Below are 15,489 nucleotides of genomic sequence, written 5' to 3'. Positions count from 1 at the left end.
AGCAGCTCTGGAGAGAGAAGCCAGATACTTTCAGTGCTAGTTTACTTCGCGCCTACTAGGATTGGCTAGTAGCAAATCATGGCAGACACACATTTAGTAAACAACAAAGTCGGGGAATTTCTTTAACAGGTTAAAATCTTTCTAATAATTGAAAACATTTTGTTTATGATTTTTAAAATTTTATGAGGATTGAAATATTTCTCATATAATAACAACATTATTATTTTGTAACTTCGAAATGTTGTTAGAGCCCCTATTAAGTAAACAATGAGGTTCCTGAATATTTTGATTTTAATTTTAGTTTGTTTTAATCTCAAAAAGTTTCTTAATATTTATTTAAATGTATTTAAAATGTATTTATACATATATTAGTATGATAAATTTATTTGATCTATAATAGTGTCTTGATTAAAATGTTTGTCAGAAAGCATACTTACCCATTGGAAACCAAATTATTTTGATTAAAATACACACTTATGGAAAATAAATGGTTTTGATTAGCGCTTTTTTCCTGGAAGGAATAAGGGTGTTACTTCGAGGGGCAGTTGTAGACTTTAACATAAAAAAAAATAAAAACCTGGTAAACATACTTGACTGTCTATGATACAGTGTTAAAATAATTTCATACATTGAGTTACCATGTGTATTGACCATCTATATTTAATATATTGCAGTAAAATCAATTTCAGTGCTTATTTCTCTCCTCAAAAAAAATGGGGGGGGGGGGGGGGGGGAAGGGAAATGTAAACAAAATATTTGGTTGCAGGATAATTAACTTGCATATAAAAGAAAATGGTGACAGAAACAGGGTGTGTTCCATTACTCCTAACTGCCTACAAGTCTGGAAACTAAAAAACAAGTAAAGCACAAGTTTTTTTTTTATGTCAATGTGCTTGTTTACACTTCCAAGTTCCATCTTAAATGTAATGTTAACCTCAATTGTATGGTGGACAAGTTGCACAAAATGGAGTTTTACCGTTTTAGTTTTTCGTAAGATAAAAATTATCTACCTGGTATTTGTGATTGTGTTAAAATGTGGCACATCTGCATCTCAGGTTCCTAAACCTCATTTAAAGGTGTACACTATACCAAACAGGAACAATCGTGCAGCAGCATGCCAATCTAGCTTATGCTAAATAATGTGCAGTGGCAAAGGATGTAATATTTTTGTGTTTATGATGGACACTCATGAATATTTTTAATAGTGTCCCTTATTCTATGGATTTATTGTCTGGAGCAGTTTAATAAACAACACTCTTCAACCCAACACATTTTTATTGGGCATCTTGGCTACTCTGCTGCCAACCTCACAAAACTCACATTCCTTACATCACTACCAACCTTGTTACTATTACAAATTCTTTACAGATGGGACATCCAAATGTAGGGGTAGTCATCTATCCAGGTTTATATGGTATAATGGTCCCTCTTAAGAAACTTTACACTTTTCATTGGCAGTTAATTTTACCAATCATTTAAAAAGAGGTAAAATAAAGAGTACATTACTGTTGTATGTCCAATTATTTTTCAAGTTCATGGACATAATAGCACCAAGCTTGTTTCAATATTGTTTAAAAATCAACACAGGAAATACTCGTAAAACATAGTTTTTCTGTTTTATGTTGCAGAATTATTTAAATAAGCAAGCCACTGGTTAAGCCATATAGAGATCTTCCTATTCAGTACGCTTCTGCTGTACAAGCGCACTTGGCGAAGGTGAACTTCTCCTTGTGAAATTTCTTGAAATTCCCCGTAAACTACATATGAACATTGATGGCACTGCTACAAATGCAATGTCTGCCATGCCCGGTGGTTTTTAGAACACTAGCTCGCTGTGATTATATGTCAAAGAGTACCAATTATGAAACTGTGAATGTGTCATAAATGCATATTCTGTCTCGCAGGTAAGCGGGTATCGTTTCCTTGGTGAATTGCATTGAGCAATACTGATGAGTGAATAAAGTTGAATAAGAAGGGAAATTATAGTCATGCCAAATCAACTAAATTTTAACTAAATCAATTGCATTGCCAGATCACCCTATAAAGAATATGCAAAAAAAAGATGCAATAAACTTGCCAATAATACAACCCCAGCAGGAGTAGGTGAGATACCTATAAAGTTGCTGCTAATGCATCACTAGTAACAACTATGAAACCTTATGCGGTCCATAAGCATGTCGATATAGCCCCAGTAGTGACAGTTGTGGTATACTATATATGCATGACCTATCAGCTGGACAGTTGGGTTACTGTGATTTAACAATCAGCTTGTCAGTGATATATTTTCCCCAGCGGTAACATTTACGATACCTCTGAGGATTGACGAGTTTGCCGCTCATGACTCATGATTGGGCTGCCACAAGCAGCTGTTTGTAGTTGAGTGAGGAAGCGTAAGAGGGAAATGAGGATGACTTTGCAGTGAGCAGATAGGTTTTCTCAGAGTATTCCCGTTTATTCCTGCCATTAGTTCCGATAATGCTCCATGCTCGTCTCACCACCTCTCATCAGGTCACAGCAGAAGAATCACGTCCCGACCTCTTGGGCGCTGGTTCTCCAAACCTGCCAACTGCTACCACCAGTCGTAGGATTGGATACAAAAAAGTATATAATATTTCTGTTAATACATCTTTAGCTGTGTGTACAGCTGGCATATCATGTTTGGTCCATGAGATAGATAATGTCTACCCAGTAGAACAACATTTGGCACTTCACACGTGGCCCACATACTTGCTGCTTGAGATGTGCCTTCACCAACCAGAGCACACTTGTAAACCTCTTGTGTCTATTGATATGTTCTCAGTGTGCCAACTGTAAAGTAAAGAACTGGGGTACGTACCAAGTATTTGGTTACAAGCATATTTGGACCACAATTTCATATATGCAGCCACTACAAAGACAATGTGGGCCAAAACTTAATTTGACTTATAAGTTCACTTCAGACACATATTTCAAACTTAATTTGTTATAACAGCATTATTGCTTTTCCTAATCTCACGATAAAGACCATCTTGTTTCTCTCATGTGTATTATCCTATGTATAATTTGTAAGCAATTTAATGAAAGCTAGTATAAAGTAAAGATAAATTTTAAAAAGGTTGCACATTTATACTTTCCAGTAATAGTAAAAAAAGAGGTTTCAATAAAAAAATTTTTTTTTTTTCAAAAACATACCATTTATTATTTTTCCAAAGTACAGGTACAAGTAAATTTCACAAGCAATGGGAAACTTGTAATACAAAATAGCTTCAATTTTGGTTTTTGAGTGCATGATATTTTGTATATTGTGAATAATTTCCAGAGATTTCAGAGACAGATTAAAATCCACGAAATTGTTTAGATTATAAACTAATACAAAGTCACGCTTCTAGTCATATTTTATTTTCTTAAATACCTGGAACTTCTACAGCAGTACAACTAAGGAACATTGTATGTACCTATGCTTATGCATAGTTCTTACACAATTAATATTTGATGAATTATTGTTATAAACTTTATCATGTTAAACTCATTTGTTAGCAGATATTTGTACATGAATGACTAAGGTCCTACTGAACCAAAGATTTTAGACTGTTTTTTTTTTTTAATTTGTGGTGTTGTATATTATATTATGCAATTATGTGTATGAATTTATATTTCCTGCACCAAATATATGAGAAATGGTGTCTAGATTATGTAGGTGTATACTTAGGTCAAAGTATTAGGCAAATCTGTCACAGCAGAATTATAATCAATACGACAATATGTATCAGATGGTGAGCATTGTGACCTTACATATTGTATTCTTAAGCATTATGAATAAATAATGTGAGAATTTAATCAGCAATACCAGTTATACCTAATGACATTGCATTACAATAGAAAAGTTGAAAGCATATGAGGCCTCTTTGTGTGATCTTTTGTTTTGAATAAAGGAAAAGTATAACTTAACCTGTTGTGTGCAGATACCTAGGTAATTGAATAATTGAATAATATGACATTATGTTTAGATTAGCAAAAGATCTAAGGAAAGCATTGAGGTGGTTTCTTCAAAACACGTATAACTTTATTTGAACCGATGTTGACACTTGTAATGTTAAAGCGAAGGACGTGCAACACTTGCAGTCATTCTCATCAAATTGTCTTTACGATTAATATCATATGCTTAGCTGTAGTGATAAAACTGATATAAACAAAGTTTATTTTAGTTTTTATATCTCAAGCAGACACCAAATACGCAACAAATGACATAAGCTATCTTATATGTTTTACCAATTTGATGACAAAACAAGCAGTCCCCACAATGAAAATGAGATAGTTCTTTGTCAGCATTTTTAATGTGTCTTTATTTTACAAACACACTCACATATATAAACACAAGTATAATTGTACAACAACAACAGTGATATCTTACATGCTCCACCTCACTAAGCTTCTTTGTGTATGTCGTGGTTTTTGGTACACATGTCAATCACACATTGCCGTACATCATCACATAACAATAGGAATCATTAAAAAAAATCCCTGTGCTGCAACTCTTCGGGGTAACAAATAATACATGAGTAGGCACAGGGATTGTGAGTCTGACATACAATTCTTTCCTGAGCTTCAAAAGTAAATGAAAAGTCATGAGTGACATCAGTTTCAGAATTCTGGTGTAAAAAGTCAAAATTTAATAGAAAAACCTCCAGAAAAATTAAACTTCAAGGTTTTACAGCATTTAGTAAATTAGCAGTTTCGAGCACAGAGCTGCAGTATGCAAGGAAGAAGTATTGAATGTGGTTTGATCGGGCCCTGCGTGGAAGAGCCCACTCACTGATGTGTTCGTGGAAGGAGCTGCAGGAGCGAAGTCAACCTTCGACACGACTCAAGTTTCTAAGTATCCAGCAGAGCCCAAGTCGTGCTGTGGATAGGTATCATTGTTTTAGGCCTGTGAGCATAACTGTTTGACGTGAAAGCCTTTTACCATGGATCATAATTGTTACCATTGGACTGAACAGAGCTTCAACAAGCACCTAATATTGCAATCTCCAAGATACTTGACTGATCTTCAGGCACTCAAATTCTGTTTTGTAGAAATCACTGGGAAGTTGTAATTGGGCTCAGTTGTAAATGATTGTGATATAAAATATTTTTATTTGCAAATGAAATCATATTAAAATGTAATCGATTACGAGTAAAAGTAGATATCAATTAGTCAGTGATAAATTCAATAACATTTCGAAAGAGCTTATTTATAACTACATGATGAAAGCTTTTTTACTCAGGCGTAAACTTTATTATTTTTTAATTAAAATAAAGTGTTTTTCTCACACTAAATCGTATTTTAACTGTTGCGCTTAATAGTACCTACTTAAAATCTGGATTAGATTGATACATTTTTGAGTTTTTGGAAATTACGTCCCTTGAAACAAATATATCATTTAGCATCAGGTATATCGCAGAACCAATAACAGGATAAAAACGTGAAGATTAACAAAATAAATGATGAATTATTAAACCTTATAAGTAGTTACAGTTAATATTTAATTTAATTTAAACTCTAACGATTACTTCTTTAACGACTGTAATTTTGATACCAGTAATTGTGTTACTTTAATTTTCCTGGCTTTTTATGAATCTGAAGGGCATTTCACATAGTTAAATATTTTCTAAATCAAATTCTAGGTTTGAAAAGCGCAACCTCTTATGTGACGTCACTAAACATCTAAACAGCGAGCTCTCGTGGCTCAAAAAATTTTAAGTTTCCAAGTATATTAAATATTTTTGTTTCTGACATTTTATTTTTTGCCTAATGTTATTCCTCGCCCGCCATTTAAATAGGCTTTAACCCTACATTCATGCTGGTCTAGTCAGAGATAAGTAAATTGACCAAATGGAACATAAACACATCATTTAGGTGAGGAGTTTGAAGTCAGGAGGGGAAAGGTGAGGGGGAAGGTCCGCCATATTGCTTAGTGAATAACATCGTTGATTTCGCCATTTGATTACATTGCGAGTAGGTGAAAGTTTGTTAATTTATGTATCGTTAATTTGGTTTTTGAGTGTTGTAGGTGAATCTGTTGTAATTTCTCAAAAGTTTGGTTATTTTAGAAGTAGAATGTGTGATTTTGAACCAGTGTGACAATCTATAAAGCATGATATATTAATATAGTATGGCATCGTTTGTTGCGTATGGTTGTGTGAACAGAAGTTCTAAGAAAACTGAGAGCCAGTTACTGAAGGAAAAGCATAAGAAGATAACCTTTCACAGGTAAATTGTGTTTGATTATTTTAGTGAAATACTATTTTTATGTATCGGCTCTATTAATTGATATTTATATGATATTTAAGATGCAATAGATAATGTCGTAATTCCGTAGGACCAAATGTAATCAGACGGTATTGAAAAAGCAGTGTTACACATCAAATGTTAATAACTGTTGGATGGATTCATTGTTAAAGAACGAGATATTAGTGTGGGCGATGGCTACCCTGAATTGTTGGCTGGGGAGGAGGATTCAAGGTTGAAGGCATAGTTTGAATTTATGGATACGTAAACGAATAGAAAGCATGCAGTTACCTTTCTTTGTTTAAACTACATCAGGGTTAGGTAGGTAATGGTGGAATTGATTATTGATGTTGAAGGGGTAATTATCTCGACTAGCCCTCTACCTTAAAAAAAAAAATGAAAAAATCGGCAATACTTTTATTTCGTGCTACAAAATTTCCTCTATTTAACACATTTTGTGGAGATAAGAAATTCCAACTCATTTAGGAGATATAGCTGTTTATGAATTATTATTAACATACCTGTGCATTGGTGCGGACGGAGCCATTTATTTTTGCCATGTAACCGTGTATGTTTGTTTAGAACAAACTCATGATAACTAATGGTCGATTAGATTAGGTTAGCTACATTATAAATACCTACTTTACAAAATTGTGGATGGTTGGTTACATAAAGGTTAGTATAGCTACATTAAAAATACTGTCAAATAATTTTATGGTTCCTTAGGAATTTCTAATTTAATATGTAGCTATCCTGACCTAACAAACTATTCACACAATCTCCCAATTTTTTTAATGTAGCTATACTAACCTAATTAACCGTTCAAAATCATTATTTTAATGATTTTAATGGTTTTAGAAGTATAACAACAAACGTGTGTTTGTTGTTTAAAACAGCTGTTCATGTAAACAATTTCTCAGCTACATAGGCGCCATATTGCTTAGTGAATGCCAGCTTCAAGAAGTATCGGTTATGTTCCATCTGGTCCATTTACTTATCTCTGGGTCTAGTGTGTACTGAAAACTATGACATTAGTTTTTTGAAATGCATTAAGCAACATTTGGTGAAACTAAAGGAAACATAATTCTAAACATAAGCCAACACAAACATTACTAATAAAACTTCAATGATCACAAATAAATTTTAAACAGTTTACTTTTCGTAAAATAAACAAAACGAAACCAACATATAAAATAAAATTAATGGTTATTTATTACAGCAATTAACAAACAATGTAGTTAATGGACATGTGTGAAATGCTTTCCAATAAACATTTTCAATACTAGATAAATTCAATATTTGAAGTGCACCAACCCTACAGCGAACTCCAGTATCTGCACTGGCCTGAACTCGATGTTCCAGCCACTCTACATGATTTGCACTGAGTGCAGTGATCTTACAAGGTCCAGGAATGTTCTGTACCAAGTGCAATGTCGCTGGAGACAGTGAAATCTGGTGGGCGGTAAACGTGAACGAATCAAATTATTTAGAATCATAACATATACCTATTCGTGAAATCAGTTAATTTTAGTTTTAGATGATGAAAAGCAAAAAATAAAATGTGTTATAAAATGTAAGCAAACTGTAAATTAATTAATAAAATCACTTATATGGATGGTGTAGTTCTTCACTGTGCGAACAAAGCAAATGATAACAGATATGTTAAGTGTTCCAGTTTCTGGTGTGACAGTGAGTCTCACTTGTCACAAGCAGTCACGTGACACTTGCACTGTTATAGTTTTCAGGGCCCACTCATTGCAGTCCGCTAGAAAATGCAACTAGAATTCAATAAATTATATTCAATAAATTAGTTTTATAAAATGTTTGTTGGTATTGACGTCGTCTGGCCGACGACCACCCCAGAGCCCGACCTGCACCCGCCAGTATACGCTCCCGCTAACGGAACACACCCCTGGCCATGGCCCACCCGAGTCAGGCGACCCGAACAGCAATCAAAGACAAAGCCGCGGAAACCTGAGTAGACAAGAGAAGAACCGTACCCATTCCTCCTAAAACATTAAATTAGGATTTTAGCGACAATAAAATCTCTTCCAGACACACCCGTTTGGAGTCTAGCGTAATGAGGTCACGCCTGGCGCGAGAGAGGCCGAGCCTCCCTCAGACGCCATGCCAGTTCGGCAGTTCAGCGCAGCTCATGGACCGGGGCGGACCTACGTCCCACGGAGAGGCAACATCCTTTGTCTACATTGAAAGTAACGTCCGGTAACTATAGCCACTAATTAACCAAACCCCTTTTATTACTTAACCTCTCCGTGAGTACCCGGTCCCTTTTTTCGGTCCCGGACCTAATCCGGCCGCATCAACTTAAGGACACCCCGCACCACACTTGGTCAACGGGGCTGCTCTTCAGCATACGGCACGGGCCGTCTCCCGCAACGTACAGAACTTTGTTTAAGGTCACGCGCACGGCGCTGACCACAAACCCGCAAGGGAACTTGGACAAACTTAATTGCGGTGCGTGTTTCACCACAGTGGGCACAACACCCGCGCCGAGACATTTGCATACGGGATTGGCCGTCTCCAATCGCCCGCCCCTTAATTCAGTGTATTTTTGTATCCCGTATTTTGTACTGCTAACTTACGTTACCCGAGTAACGAGTGCCACGTAACTTGTGCGCGCCACCTTAATTCAGTGTATTTTTGTATCCCGTATTTTTTTTGCTAACTTACGTTACCCGAGTAACGAGTGCCACGTAACCTGTACGCGCCCCCTTAATTCAGTGTATTTTGTGTCCCGCCTTTGTGTTACGAAATTACGTTACCTACGTACCCAGTGAGACGTCTGAGACATAACAGCATCCGAGGCCACGTAACGCGGAACACAAACAATAAGGCGCCACGGAATAACAAGTAAAAACCCCCCGGGGACCTCTGTAGAGTGTTGTATCGTGTACGACTCGCTCCTCTGAATAAAAGGTACGACACCACCACCTCAACTCCACGTCTCTTATTTAAAATCATCTCACGCAACACCGCCGCCGGCCCTAGTGGGCCACGCAGGGGCACATACATCCACGACCCCAAATTCACGACTAGAAACGAGCTAGTCTGGCGCCCACCCGGACAACACAGATCAAGAACCGCCTTTTCCCACTAGGAGCCACACCGGGACTCGAGCCCGAGACCCCGGACGACGGCATTATAAAAAAAAGCATTATGGTTATTCATAAGAAAATATTCTTCCATGTTTGTGACTGGCAGTATTTAAATATGTTGCACGAAAATATGCTTATGTGGAGAGACAAGTAGCAATAGCTTGCAACATCCTGCTGGTGAACATAGCGTTTTGAAATTTATATTGATATTCTATCTATATAGTTGTTTTAAACGACAGAAAATCTTGAATAAACTTTACATATTGATGTACATAAAGTCTATTTACTTTTAAGATAAAAGATAACCTATCTGAATCTACGAGATGTCAAGAAGTAAAATAAAAATAAAATAACAGTGACTACAATTGTAGAATGAAATTGCATTGTGTCTTATTTGTTTTGCTAGACACTTAACCCTAGCCAACAATATAGGACAATTATGTCAGTATTGATTGGCCAGCGAAGTATCATGTAGATACCATCCAGTGCACAATGTTTCAGGCATTTTTCATAAATGATGTAGTGATACAGTGATGCTTAACAACATCCATCGACATTTAAAATTTAAGACAATTCTTGCTTGGATCTGGTTGAATACCTATCACCAAAAATAAAGCATAGCATTTTAAGTAAATCGTCAGCTCTAGTAGGTATGTAACACCTGTATTTGGAAGCTAAGGAAAATAATGAGCTAGGAATACATTCATGCATAGGAAATTAAAAATAGCTTCCATAGAAATAGCAAAAGTAACACATTGATGACCTGTGAGATACCATCATCTTGTTTCTAAAAGATTCGGGCAGTATGAACTTAAACAGGTCATTTAAAAACTATGGGGAACATGAAGTTAACACTTAGTAGGTATTAATTAAAACGTAATTAACAATGTTAAAACCGCATGGTGAGTTGTTTTAAATGCCTACGATACGTCCATCAGAATGAAGACAAAGTTAGTAAGATTGCTTAAAACATCAGTGAGAATGTCGAGTTAAATCTGTACCAGTATCAACAGTCAAGAGATGCATACCAAATTTGATCTTCTGTCATGTCAACTATGATGTCCTACTGATTGACATAGCAAATTATATGCAACAGGATTTAAAATTCTGTGACTTAGTATGTTACAAAAATACATAAATGGGCCAAAGTGATATGGTACAAAAAGAGTGAGCAAATGCCTTGCATAAGGACTAGCTAAAAAATTTCACTTTTCTTTGACATCGGAAAGTTCACAATAAAGAAGGCATTAATTGATTACCCTAAGGAGAAAAAAAAAATTCAAAAAAATGTTTAGACTTATTTATGGCAATTAGTCTTAATTACATCCAAGAACATCACGTAGAAATTTAGGCAGTGCCAAGAGGCAGACATATTCCATAGAGTGGTTGTGCTGAGCAAAGCGTAAATTATCACAGCGAGGCACACTATAGTAGTCGGTATGTGAAGTGAAAGTCAAAATTCAGCCTATTTATTTTGTAGCCTTTATTTCAATAACATGGTAGTATGAAAAATATTTTAATTCTTAACGTCTCTGCGACATTAAAGTCTTTAGAAACGATAAGGGAATGCAGTAATGGAATGCTTGGTGGGGGAAACGGGAATACTCAGAATAAAACACCACTCAAGGCAATGTCCCCCATTTTTCCACTTTTGAAAATACTTGTTTGAAGTTGTGTTATCTGACCGCTCAACACCACCTAACGTTCTCTAGAGACTACAGGAAGTTTCTTCCTTGACAAAAATGCCATCATTAGCAAGTATTGCTTTAGTGTTAGGTGAGTGAGGTAAAAATACTGTGGGAAATGCTCTCCAAAGCTGACAATTGTGGACTGGCTTCTGCTGCAGTGTAAAGTGTATGAACTTTCTACTTTCAGACTGTATAGTACTGTCCAATTCTGAGTATGTTTGGGAGGTTCACCGGAAACCATTGTCAGCCCGGTAAAGTTTGACTCTTTCTAATCTCTACACTTTATGTTATAGTCTTAAAAAAGTATTTAAAAATACTCTCATAAAGCCATCGTCAAGGAAGTACTAATCCAAAACCATTAAAAAATGCACGAATGGCAGCAAATTAAAAGTGGCGGGATATAGTTTGAAAAAATAAGGATACTGTTAACTTGTGTATGAACACAATGTTTGTAGTTTCTGCTAACATGGCACTACTTCTATTTGACTGAGTGTTATGAAATTAAAATAACTAATGTAAAGTATAAAATGGGCTCTGCAGTGGTGCGTGATGCTTCGGAAATTTGTTTAAGGCCCGATTCGGTGGACCAGTTAGAATTCTATAATGTCATGATTGCTAGTAAAATTTTGTAAGATTTGAAAAAAATGTGCTTCAATTATTTTATTTATTTATTTTTATTTCTTGCCAACAACAGACGGATAGGCTACAATAGGTTCAAGTCGTGGAAATGGCCGAAGAAGTGAGCAATGGGCAACAGAAAATAACTGTAATTGAATGTGCTTGGAGTGAAACCATGGAAAATCGATATCAAAATGTGTGGAGGAACTGGATTTATAACCCAATTTCCCCCCCCCCCCTCCTCCTCCCAAGAGCATGTCCAATGGTTGCTGTTGCGCCAACTGACTCAGTGAGCTTCAAGTACAAAGTTCTGCATCTGAATGGATAATTTGATAAACGTTCGCATAGTGTCAATATTTTCATTGCAGATTATAACATTAAAACAACCCCAGCTGTAAAACATCTTACGAATTCCCTTGCAGGAATGTCGGCTGTCCACAATCATTTTCACTATTTGTACTGACATCTATTTCCCTACTGTTATAAAGTCTTCAGGTGCACGAAAAATTTCCCGCCTCTGTTCTGAAGGTTCAACAGTTCGCTAACTTATGCTGATTATTGAAGTTAAGTAATCAATGTTCGCGCGAGGAATCAAGCTTCAATCGTAACTTTTAGAGGCATGTGAATATGCGTGGTACAGCATCGCATGCTCTCCTGGCCCGCGGGGGGTCGCTGGGAACAGGGGCGGACTCGCTCGCACCTCGGGGCCATCCTATAACCTGACAAACAGAAGGCGTAAGGCGTGTACGTAACAATATGGAAGTGCGTGTTGAGAAGGTGTGGTTTATGCTCGCCGTGTACGTGTGGCGTAGGAATACGTCTCAACGTGAAGACGTGTGGGAAATGGCTAAATGTTATTTCACGGCGTGTGCAAAGAGTCATCACCTAATCGGAGGAGAGAATAGACAAAGAAGTTTATCTGTAAGTATTTTGAAGTATGCGTGTTAAGGGAAGCAGAGAAAATGATATTTTTGTTGAATGATGAATTTGAATTTACGAAACATATAAGTTTTCGTGGATAGCTGACAATTCAATGAGTGGGGAACCCAATAGTGAAATTACCAAAGCTCTCAAGCTATACGCATTACTTACTAGTTATAAGGCAAAAACAACAAATGCGTCATTGTCTTTTTACCACAGAAAACTATTAGTTTTTTTATCTGTTCGAAAACTAAAACGCCACAAGGCAGAAGTGGTAAAGCTTGGCTTCACCAGATATTAAAACCTTCTTTGTATTTTGCTAATTACATGTGTTTATAAATAAATATTTTGAAAATATAACAGTAGGAGAAAAATTGTTTTCAAATCAATTAGGGAACACATATAATGAACTCGTAATGTGTGACCACGACGAAATTAGCTGCGCAGGAATTTCAACTATGAAAAGTGCCTTACATTTTACGAATAATTCATATCTTCTAGATTAGCCAATTATCTGGCGCAGACACTAACCAGAAAAAACAACAGAAATGCTAGTTTTGTGAAACATCTGTAGGAATTGCAATATAAGAAAACAAATTATGTGACGATGCACTAACCCCATGTGGTGAATGGAAACGAACCTACAAGCTGCGAGGTGCAGTAATGGCAGAGCAGGGCAGGACAGCGCTGCGAGACACAGTTGTCCACGTACATTGGACAGCAGTTTTGCGAGGCACCTGATGAAGTACCTGCCTCGTGTTGTGCTCAATCTTGTGGTGGAATCAGAGTCGAGGAACCATCTCACTCAATACCGTGGCCGTCAAGATTTCAGCTCTTAATCACATTCAGATACCGAGACAGAAATATTATTACTCCATCGAATCCAAGAAAGGTAAATTCGCGGGGGGGAAAAAGTGAAAAAATATAACTAAAGGAGTGGTTTCTCACGAATTATTTAAATTTTTCTTAGAAATATTCCATTTACCCGAAATAAAATTACACAAATTGAGACATAGAGGAAAGCCTGTCACACAGTCTCAAATCGAGGTGTTCCATCTAAGACATGAATCACAGTACCTGAGTTGTCCTTCATGCGACACATGGCCGACATTGTGCGCCCGGTCTTGAACTTAATTAACTCATGTTCATGGAAAGTTTCGCTGGAAGTACTGCCAAATCTCTTCCACAAGCATTGAACATCCGAAATGTGTTCTTCAACCAGCAAGGAACCCCCGCAACGTGACTTATAAGCGTGACCACCGTTCCTCTCCTGAGGATCAGTTCGACACCGACTGCGAAGACTTTGCAGGAACAGCTGACTAGGTGGGGTAGGTTTTATAGTTCGTAAATAAAACACACGAGGAAACACACCCAACACAACCATGCAATCGCATGTTGGAGTTTACGTGGACGCTTTCAAAATGAATTGAACAAATTTGCCAACGATTGCCATTTGTTTCCATCAGATCACTAATTATATCGCAATATTTCACTAAGATTTTTTGTAGCTTATAATTTTTTTTTTACATTTGAGTTAACTTAAGCCATCATTTGAGTTCCTGACCAACAGCGAAACGCTCGTCTCGTATGTACCAAAAATAATGTAATAAAAATAATATTGTTATCTTATCGTAATCACGTATTGCTACAAAAATATATATATTATTTTCAAAAATCCATGCGAAGGGAATAAGCAATAATTTTATTTGAAACTAATGAAAACGTAGCTAGCAACTGTTTATTGAGCAGAATATACGGCGCTCTGTTTCCTGTGGCCGAAAACTGCATTGCTAGATCAGTACTGGGCGATGCCAGTTAACTTACAAAGTGGCGTTCATTACGTACTTTTGCTATCGCTAGAGAGCTCTTCTACACATTTGGCCTAACTTACTCACCGTATTTTAGTTTAAAACCATGTAACAAGCATTTCTTTTGAAAAATGTTACGTCTTTAATCGAGACCGCATCTGGATATGATAAAGTTATTTTCGTAGAGCGAGTACAGATATAGAGCAATTTCTGGCGACTGTGCTCAGTGCCAAGATATACGTCACTGAGCAGGAAAAACACCGTACACATGTAGTCGTAAATACCAATTACGAGAATTCAAAGTATTTCCCAGGATTAAATATACATCTTGTTTCAAAAAACTGCAAAAACAATATGAAAAAACCTGGTCTAAAATTTTAGGTACACACGGGTTTTTTTATTACGGTTACGTTTATGTTTACGTTCATTTCCCACAGTTTTCATTTCTGGCACGAATATTTACTGCTGATTGGTCAAGCGAACGTATTACCTGTTTTGTAAGCACGCTAGATTTTAGCTACAAAATTTCGCCACTGCGAAGCTTTGCCCTTGCTCTAAGTCTACATGCACTCTATGGTTATTTAGCAGTACACGCACCCTGTTGTCCGTGTATTCTGCACTCACGGCGCTGTGAGGTGAGGCCCAAGCTATCGTCGACCGGAAGCCTAAGATGCACATAAAGTTCTGCCATTCCCGATTACACCCGAACAATTCACTTTTGGCCAACCTCGGATTTATTTATATATATTTATATTTCTCTGTTTATTTTAATGTAGCTATACTAACCTAACTAACCGTCCATAGTGTTTTAAAGTGTTTTAATGTAGCTAACCTAACCGACCACTTTTAATATTTGAATTCATTTTCCTGCGCAAAAATATAACAAATCCCGAAGTTGGCCGAAGGTGAATTGTTCAGGTGTAATCGGGAATGGCAGAACTCTATGTGCATCTTAGGTCTCCCATCGTCGACACCAACTAGCGGACTTCACGTCTTCGTCCGCGTGGCTCGAACACGTGAATCACCCAGCACCAACTCGCGCACAAAAACTATGCATTCTTACAGACCGCGCGGAAGCTGCGTAGTAGAAA

At 36.8% G+C, this 15,489-nt stretch overlaps 1 long non-coding RNA gene across 1 annotated transcript; it reads right to left on the bottom strand.

Annotated features, from left to right (window-relative positions):
• Positions 1-3,148: 3,148 nt before the first annotated feature.
• Positions 3,149-7,778, bottom strand: LOC134529629 (uncharacterized). Its single transcript, XR_010074643.1, has 2 exons — positions 6,769-7,778; positions 3,149-4,879 (listed from the first exon to the last, which is right to left on the bottom strand). It is a non-coding gene; the product is annotated as an uncharacterized LOC134529629 (long non-coding RNA).
• Between the last annotated feature and the right edge of the window lie 7,711 nt (positions 7,779-15,489).

Source organism: Bacillus rossius, chromosome 2 (genome assembly GCF_032445375.1).
Source record: "Bacillus rossius redtenbacheri isolate Brsri chromosome 2, Brsri_v3, whole genome shotgun sequence".
In the NCBI taxonomy this organism is placed as follows: Eukaryota; Metazoa; Arthropoda; class Insecta; order Phasmatodea; family Bacillidae; genus Bacillus; species Bacillus rossius.
The sequence above is the reverse complement of the archived record's forward strand: the minus strand, read 5'-3'. Positions and strand labels throughout refer to the sequence as shown.